Source organism: Pseudophryne corroboree, chromosome 3 (genome assembly GCF_028390025.1).
Source record: "Pseudophryne corroboree isolate aPseCor3 chromosome 3, aPseCor3.hap2, whole genome shotgun sequence".
In the NCBI taxonomy this organism is placed as follows: Eukaryota; Metazoa; Chordata; class Amphibia; order Anura; family Myobatrachidae; genus Pseudophryne; species Pseudophryne corroboree.
In genome coordinates this window covers 289,958,244-289,966,706 of record NC_086446.1, presented here as the reverse complement: position 1 = coordinate 289,966,706, position 8,463 = coordinate 289,958,244, and the positions used below count along the sequence as shown (strand labels likewise).

At 46.9% G+C, this 8,463-nt stretch overlaps 1 long non-coding RNA gene across 1 annotated transcript; it reads right to left on the bottom strand.

Moving 5' to 3' along the window:
• Positions 1-1,099: 1,099 nt before the first annotated feature.
• On the bottom strand, positions 1,100-4,261 carry LOC135057713 (uncharacterized). The gene is made up of 2 exons (XR_010244318.1): positions 4,120-4,261; positions 1,100-1,366 (listed from the first exon to the last, which is right to left on the bottom strand). It is a non-coding gene; the product is annotated as an uncharacterized LOC135057713 (long non-coding RNA).
• Positions 4,262-8,463: the final 4,202 nt, after the last annotated feature.

The following is an 8,463-nucleotide window of genomic DNA, read 5'->3' as shown; positions in this document are numbered from 1 at the left end:
CCCCTATACGCACATGCAAAAACAAAAAGTAAGATGAATAAGAGCGAGGAAGAACAAATTAGCCAAGAGAGCAAAACTCCAGCTCGAAGTTATAGGTAGTAAAGGAATATATGGTGCTCGGGACTGCTCTCTAGACAGATAGCAGAGCAATATGGTGGATAGGCTGCTTAGCCGGCCATACTGCAGCAGCATGTGACATTAGTAAGGGACACTAGGATGCCTACAGTATAATAAATAGTGTCCCCAGATATGCAGAGCTACCTGAAATGCGGTAATGCATGGGTCCTGTGCAATGTGTAGCATTAACAAAGGCAATCTTACCTCCACCAGAGTGCATCCCTGGTGGAGAGCAATGGATCAGGTGGTGGCTTGGGCGCTTGCAGCTGAAGGTGGAGTGTTTTACAGTGTGAGCCACTAAGGATGATGGAAGGTATAGCAGGGTGTACTTTCTGGGGTTAATCAAATATGTGGAGATATGGCCTGTCAAAGAAGCAGCAGGAACCGCAGGCCACTGGTTGAGGCGTGACCAGTCACATTCGGCTACAGTGAGTAGTCAGTGGTGGGAGTAGACCAGATGACCATACCATGTTATAGAAAAAGCAGCAGGCACTAAAGAGAAAGCAAAATAATTACTGTGTTGGGCGGTTAACATGGGCCAATGGATGGGAAATGGCCAGAGAAGGGTAGAAAGATAATATGGTTGTCTCCTTGCAGTGCCATGTCAGAATACAGGTGGCCTCCACAGTAAATGATAGAGCTTCCAAGCAGTAATTTTCAAATCTCCTACATAGGATATCACTCCATGACTCCAGTCAAGGGCTATAAGACTATCAAACTGGAGATAAAGGAGGATGTAGGTCAGTAGGTCAATGTAGGTAATATTGGAATTATGTATAATGAATGCATGCAGCAATTCTCTGTGATCCTTAATTTCTCTTCTTTAAAGATAGTTTGTAGTCATTGCATTCTGCAAACAATCTGAAGATAACAAAACATTTAAAGAAGAAGTTAAAGAAGAGGTTGCCAAATGTCGATCATAGTTCTCTCATAAAGATAAGGTGGATGGCACCATGTGATCTTTGGAAAGGAAGAAATGTAGTTTAGTAATTGCGGTGTAGTTTAGTAATCGCAATATCACAGTAATCGCAACATCACATTCAGCAAGATAACCAGGTAAACTTGACTCAAGGATCCCTTTGGATTGTACATTTGTTGGGCTCTGAACTGAGGGCTCCTGTCTTGGGAGAGTGAGCTCTACTCAAAGAGCTATTCTTGCTGCTGGACAGCTCCTTTCCTTTGCTGTGTCAAACTCATTATAATGATCCTTCTGATGTTCTAGAAAGTTATAGCTCCACTCTCTGACTTCCTAAATACACAGTACATGGAACCAATTAAACAAAGTAAAAATATTGCAAAATGTAAAGTTAATCAATATTTTGATATTGACAATGGGGGTGATTCAGACCTGGTCGCACGCAGGCTATTTCTTGCACTGCTGCGACCAGGTATCGCCGCCTACAGGGGGAGGGGTAGTTGATGTGCAGGGGTGCGAACAACTGTGCCTAGAGCTGCACAAACAAAAGCTTGTGCAGTTTCTGCACAGCCCAGGACTTACTCAGCCGCTGCGACGATCCGGGCTGTTTCTGATGTCAGAAATCCGCCTTCCGTACGGCTGGCCACCCCTGCGTTTTCCCGGACACTTCCTGGAAATGGTGAGTTGCCGCCCACGAATGCCTTCTTCCTGTCAATATTCTTGCGATCGCTGCTGCGATCACTTTGTTCGTAGAATCCATCGCTGTGCGGCGACATCCGTCGCCGGCCTGCGACTCGCCTGCGCATTGCGGACTGCACGTATGCGCTGTTCAGACCCGATCACACAGCTGCAAAAAAAAGGCAGCGTGCGATCAGGTCTGACCCCCAATATTACTCAAGAGTTTAACTCAATATTTCACGCAAATATAGTGTTTGAAAAATAACAACTTTGTTAATAAATGATTTGTGTAGTAAATTAATAGGGATCATAGTTGTTGGATATTTATCAACCAAAAAAATAAGTATGAAAGATCAAAGTGTCAAGATCAGTGTTGTCAATCATGCCAACTCTCTCTGCACATGTTATATCTGCCCCACCTGCAGTGCACATGGTTTTGCCCATTAGAGAAATATGTTGCTGCTGCGATTAGTTCTGAATTAGGCCCTATGTGTACTACTGTCCCTACCCAAGTGTGACGGTGTCCCCTCCTCCTGTGTGACTGTATCCCCTCCTCCTGTGTGACTGTGCCCCCACCTGTGTGAATATATCCCCCCCTCCTGTGTGAATGTGTCCCCCTCCTGTGTGAATGTCCCCCTGTGTGACTGTGCCTCCCCTCTTGTGTGAATGTGCCCCCCTCCTGTTTCCAACTCCTATGTGACTGTGTCTACCTCCTGTATGACTGTGCCCCCCTCCTGTGTGACTGTGTCCCCTCCTCCTGTGTGTCTCCCCTCTTGTGTGACTGTGCCCCCCCCTCCTGTGTGACTGTGGCCCCCATCGCTGTGTGACTGCTCCCCCCATCCTGTCTGATGTGTGCCCCCTCCTCCTGTGTGACTGTGTGTGTGTGTCCCTTCCAGTGTGTGTCCATGTACCCAACACTTGTGTGCGTGTCCATCTCCCCTCCTGTGTGTGTCAATTGTCTGCGTGTCCCCTATACTCTGTGTGTGTGTGTGTGTGTGTGTGTGTGTGTATGTATGAATTGTGCGTGTCCCCTCTTGTTTGTGTGTTAGCGGTGTGTGAGAGGAGCGTGTCACTGTGGAGATCACCTGCGATAAAATTTGCCAGCCAGCACCTGAAAGTGTGACAGCTGGGACATGGAGAGGGAGACACCCGGAGCAGCATAAGGTCAGTGACAGCAGTGCTGCGGGGTGTGCAGAGGGTGGTTGGGGGGAGGGAGCTGGCTGCATTGCTGGCTCCTTCTGATAGTGTTAGTGCAGAATTCCAGGCCCACTTCTTCCCACCACTACTCTCTTCTTGCCCCCTGCTTCCCACTACAACGCCAATCCTGCCCCCTACACTACTACTCCCATCCTGACACTAGTCCGCACTACTACTACTCCCAGCCTACCCCCAGCTTCCCATCGACTACTCTTAGACTGCTCCCTGCTTCCAACTACTACTCTTAGCCTGCCCCTTTATACACGCTGCTACTTCCATCCTGCTCCCCACCACTACTACTCCTAGGCTGTTCCCCCTGATGTGCACTACTACTCCCATCCTGCCCCCCTGATCCACACTGCAACTCCCATTTTACCCTTGCTTCCGACTATTAATCCCTTTCTACCCCTTAATTTGAAAATAGGTTGTGTGTGTGTGCGTGGTGGTGGTGGTGGTGGGGAGATACAATAATTGTGTGCCTTGCGGCGGCCTGACCCTTAAATTCGCCACTGTAGGTAAGAGTAAATAATCTTAATCAGATTTTGAAGCACATGGGGAGCCAGCAGTGGCGTAACTATAGATTTTGCTCCCCCCTGCCAAAAAAGTTTCTGACACCGCCCCCCCCCCCGCCCCCCCCTCATTGCATTGTGGTAAAACAAACAGGGCCGTTTCTAGGCAATTTGGCTCCCCGTGCAAAGTTAAAAATGCACCCCACCCCCATAGATATTTTAAAATCAAATAATTTTAAAAGGGGGTGTGGCCTCACTGCAAGGGCATGGTCTCACTGCAAGGGGCGTGGACGTTCAGGAAAAGACTACCTTATACCCCAGTTTTGCAACCTGCACAGCCAGACATTGGTCACCACAGGAAAAAAAATCCTGATTCATGCCCCTTACATTACATTATTTGTAATTTTTCCTCCTTGTATTTATGCCCCTTACATATTATACTACACACTGTAATGCCCATTACACAATATGCCACACACCGTTATGCCCATTACAAAATATGCCACACACTGTAATGCCCATTACACATTATTCCCCACACTGTAATGCCCATTATACATTATGCCACACTCCATAATGCCTATTACACATTAAGCCACACATAGTTATGCCCCTGACACCATTTTATGCCCCACACATAATAATGCCCCTTATTAATTAAATTATGCCCCACAGTAAGGCTTCTTATTACTTTTAAATTACCTGCTCGTTGACAGGGGTTTCACACTCTGGGTTCCATGCTCATTGTCAAGGATTTCATGCTATGGGTTCCATGCTCATTACCAAGGGTTTCATAGCAGAAGATGCAGCTTTCTGCATCTTCTCTCGGCGGCGCCAGCATTCCCGATTCTGTTGGGTAATGATATACACACACACAGCGCATGATTCCCGGGTCCACTGCAGCTGCTCTCCACACACACACACACACACACACACACACACACACACACACACACACACACACACACACACCAAGTCTGCCCACCGATATGTGCATCGCCTTACCCTCACCGCTTGCTGATTGGGCTCCACTCGCGGCTGCGGGAGCGTCAGGCAGCACTATTGGCTATACTATATGTTAGTCAGCACTACTGGCTATACTATACGACTGTGGAAGTGCTGATTCAGTGTCAGTCCAGCCAGTCAGCGCCGGTGCCCCCAAGCCCCCACGGGCTCCGCGGGGGCTATTATTATGCCACTGGGAGCCGGTGTAGAGAATTGTAGATTGATGAGGTGGATGTGGAGTGACAAGAGAGTAGCAATAAAAATGTATTAAAGCTGGGAGATATGGGTGAGAGTAATACCAGATAGGAGGTTGCAGTCAACCCTTCTGCTTTGTCCAAGATCGATGCCTCTCATCCACATTCATTACTTTCCCAAATTTATGTTTACAGGACATTTTGTAAGCCACACCCAATTTACAGATTTTCCTTCGTTAACAGTATTTTATTTGTAGCCTCCAAACAGTCCCTAAAAACATTCCACTTCCGATATACTTATTAAATAACAAAACTGTCACTTTAAATCTCACAGCTAAATCTCTGAAGTCTTGCCACTTGCCGCAACTAGAAAGTTACTACATTTTGCCTCTGATGTCAATGATTTCATTAAAGTACATATATGTAGAATTGTCCAGTTTGATGCTATGTGAACTTTTTAATGTAGGAGATTATGGGGGTCATTCTGAACCGTTCGCACGTTGCTTTTTTCCGCAGCAGTGCGAACTGGTCCGGAATGCGCATTAAAGAAGAAAACGATTGCTGCCGCGATTGCAACGTGATTGACAGGAGGAAGGCGTTCCGGGGTGGCAACTGACCGTTTTCGGGGAGTGGAGATCCGAATGCAGGCGTGTCAAGGCGTTTGCAGGGCGGGTGTCTGACGTCAATTCCGGGACCTGATACGCTGAAGTCATCGCAGTGGGTAAGTCCAAACCTGACCTACTCCTCATCTGCACAAAATGTTTTTGCATAGCTCGGCTGCACAAGCGATCGCAGCCTTGCTATGCAAAAATACACTCCCCCATAGGCGGCGTCTAGTTGATCGCATGGGCTGCAAACAGTTGCAGCGTGTGATCAACTCAAAATGAGGGCCTATATTTTTGTGCTATTTGTCTGAAATACTTGTTTTTCTTTTCAGTTTATGTATAGTGTTTTTAGTGTATGTTTTATGTACATCGCTCAGTCTGCACACCTATTACTGCTTCCAGCTGACATCTTTAATCAGGCTCTCTATGTAAACCTGTTTTCCAGGAATCCTGTATGTACAGTACATCTCCTTTGCCTATTGGATTTTTGTTAGAGATGTCATGAACTGCCTGACCATTCTTAAATGTTTTTTCCCCCTGTATCTGGCTTGCTTTGTGACTTTACACCCCACCCCTCCATCTCAACTGTCTCTTTTCTCAGAACAGTCTAGATTTACAACTGTGAAAAGGGATGTGGCATAGCATATCAGGTTTGTAGCCACTGTCAAATGTGCTGTGGTTGGATAGCTCAGACAGGGCCTCATTTTCTGATACAGCAGGAAATTGTAGCTAACTAGCTTGCTTACACTTGTATCAGCACACAGCAGATGAACAGCCTGCGGCTTTATGCATAAAACGCTTCATTTCATTCTACATCTATTATAAAAACCAAATGTGTGTTGGACAAATGGAATATATATATATATATATATATATATATATATATATATATATATAATATCTAATACATTAACCACTAAATATCCTCTACTTAGCACAGTCTGGATAAGTAGTGATGAGCACCGGAAATTTTTCGGGTTTTGTGTTTTGGTTTTGGGTTCGGTTCCGCGGCCGTGTTTTGGGTTCGAACGCGTTTTGGCAAAACCTCACCGAATTTTTTTTGTCGGATTCGGGTGTGTTTTGGATTCGGGTGTTTTTTTCAAAAAAACCCTAAAAAACAGCTTAAATCATAGAATTTGGGGGTCATTTTGATCCCAAAGTATTATTAACCTCAATAACCATAATTTCCACTCATTTTCAGTCTATTCTGAACACCTCACACCTCACAATATTATTTTTAGTCCTAAAATTTGCACCGAGGTCGCTGGATGGCTAAGCTAAGCGACCCAAGTGGCCGACACAAACACCTGGCCCATCTAGGAGTGGCACTGCAGTGTCACGCAGGATGGCCCTTCCAAAAAACACTCCCCAAACAGCACATGACGCAAAGAAAAAAAGAGGCGCAATGAGGTAGCTGTGTGAGTAAGCTAAGCGACCCTAGTGGCCGACACAAACACCTGGCCCATCTAGGAGTGGCACTGCAGTGTCACGCAGGATGGCCCTTCCAAAAAACACTCCCCAAACAGCACATGACGCAAAGAAAAAAAGAGGCGCAATGAGGTAGCTGTGTGAGTAAGCTAAGCCACCCTAGTGGCCGACACAAACACCTGGCCCATCTAGGAGTGGCACTGCAGTGTCACGCAGGATGGCCCTTCCAAAAAACACTCCCCAAACAGCACATGACGCAAAGAAAAAAAGAGGCGCAATGAGGTAGCTGTGTGAGTAAGCTAAGCGACCCTAGTGGCCGACACAAACACCTGGCCCATCTAGGAGTGGCACTGCAGTGTCACGCAGGATGGCCCTTCCAAAAAACACCCCCCAAACAGCACATGACGCAAAGAAAAATGAAAGAAAAAAGAGGTGCAGGATGGAATTGTCCTTGGGCCCTCCCACCCACCCTTATGTTGTATAAACAGGACATGCACACTTTAACCAACCCATCATTTCAGTGACAGGGTCTGCCACACGACTGTGACTGAAATTACGGGTTGGTTTGGACCCCCACCAAAAAAGAAGCAATTAATCTCTCCTTGCACAAACTGGCTCTACAGAGGCAAGATGTCCACCTCATCATCATCCTCCGATATATCACCGTGTACATCCCCCTCCTCACAGATTATCAATTCGTCCCCACTGGAATCCACCATCTCAGCTCCCTGTGTACTTTGTGGAGGCAATTGCTGCTGGTCAATGTCTCCACGGAGGAATTGATTATAATTCATTTTAATGAACATCATCTTCTCCACATTTTCTGGATGTAACCTCGTACGCCGATTGCTGACAAGGTGAGCGGCGGCACTAAACACTCTTTCGGAGTACACACTTGTGGGAGGGCAACTTAGGTAGAATAAAGCCAGTTTGTGCAAGGGCCTCCAAATTGCCTCTTTTTCCTGCCAGTATAAGTACGGACTGTCTGACGTGCCTACTTGGATGCGGTCACTCATATAATCCTCCACCATTCTTTCAATGGGGAGAGAATCATATGCAGTGACAGTAGACGACATGTCAGTAATCGTTGTCAGGTCCTTCAGTCCGGACCAGATGTCAGCATCAGCAGTCGCTCCAGACTGCCCTGCATCACCGCCAGCGGGTGGGCTCGGAATTCTGAGCCTTTTCCTCGCACCCCCAGTTGCGGGAAAATGTGAAGGAGGAGATGTTGACAGGTCGCGTTCCGCTTGACTTGACAATTTTGTCACCAGCAGTTCTTTTAACCCCAGCAGACTTGTGTCTGCCGGAAAGAGAGATCCAAGGTAGGTTTTAAATCTAGGATCGAGCATGGGGCCAAAATGTAGTGCTCTGATTTCAACAAATTGACCACCCATGAATCCTTGTTAAGCGAATTAAGGGCTCCATCCACAAGTCCCACATGCCTAGCGGAATCGCTCTGTGTTAGCTCCTCCTTCAATGTCTCCAGCTTCTTCTGCAAAAGCCTGATGAGGGGAATGACCTGACTCAGGCTGGCAGTGTCTGAACTGACTTCACATGTGGCAAGTTCAAAAGGTTGCAGAACCTTGCACAACGTTGAAATCATTCTCCACTGCGCTTGAGACAGGTGCATTCCACCTCCTATATCGTGCTCAGTTGTATAGGCTTGAATGGCCTTTTGCTGCTCCTCCAACCTCTGAAGCATATAGAGGGTTGAATTCCACCTCGTTACCACTTCTTGCTTCAGATGATGGCAGGGCAGGTTCAGGCGTTTTTGGTGGTGCTCCAGTCTTCTGTACGTGGTGCCTGTACGCCGA